A 1,074-nucleotide genomic window follows, 5' to 3' on the forward strand; every position below is an offset into this window, starting at 1 on the left:
ATTGGGAAAGGAATAGAGACCGTCTATAGTATATATATAATATGTATTAGTTTTTTACTAAAAGCTTGTTCGGGAGAACCAATGAGTTTTTAACCGGTACCTCCTTGGCAGAACATGATTCCATTCAATCTGGCTTCATCACATTGTAAACCAAATTGTTTAGGCTGCTCGCCTGAACGAAAATAAATGAATACTAGTAATTTCTATCAAGAACATACATGTACACAAGTAATGGTAAAGTAGTGATTATTTTGTGTTTTGTTACCTTCGCCAAGAATTGGAGAAGGTTATGTTTTCGTGGCCGTGTGTGTGTGTGTGTCTGTCTGTCTGTCAAGAGCATAACTCGAGAAAGCTTAGATGGATTATCTTGATATTTGGTAGGTGGGTAGGTCTTGATGAGAGCTCGAACTGATTAGATTTTGGGCCCCCTGGCGGCTTGTCATGGTACTGCAGCTGAACTTCCGGTTTTGATATCTCATGATCTAGACAAGCTAGGGTGACGAAATTTAGATTGCAGGTAGCTCTTGTGCTGGGGAAGAAGTGACGTGAGTTTGGGCTCCCTAGCAGCTTGCTCTGGAACTGCAGGGGGGTTTAAAGGACAAATGTTTAAAGGAGGATAACTCAAGAACCGATTGATGGATCATCATGATTTTTGGTATGTAGCTTGAGTAATGCTTGACATAATGATATTACAATTATGCAAATATTGATGTAATTTGCATAATTAATGAGGAAATTCTATTAATAAGCTGCATTCCATGATAGGAAGTTCAAGCTTGCGACATATGTTATTAACTAGAGTTCCACGATCTCATACCTTCGCCAAATGATGTTAGCCTTTATGAATAAGAAATATACTAATCACCCTGATTATGATGATGACTGGTTTATTGATGACTGGTTTATTCATATTCATATATAAACACATAAACAAATAAAAGTCTGTGACAGCCAAATTGGCTGAATTGGCGACTTCTTACAATTTAAAATCAATACAGTCTTACAAATACTGTATATACATATGGGATACGGTTTCAATATTACTATAAAAACAGCTGTTATAACATCCGCAAT

The sequence above is a fragment of the Branchiostoma belcheri genome, unplaced genomic scaffold (assembly GCF_001625305.1).
Source record: "Branchiostoma belcheri isolate BF01 breed outbred unplaced genomic scaffold, Haploidv18h27 scaffold32, whole genome shotgun sequence".
NCBI classification, from domain to species: Eukaryota; Metazoa; Chordata; class Leptocardii; order Amphioxiformes; family Branchiostomatidae; genus Branchiostoma; species Branchiostoma belcheri.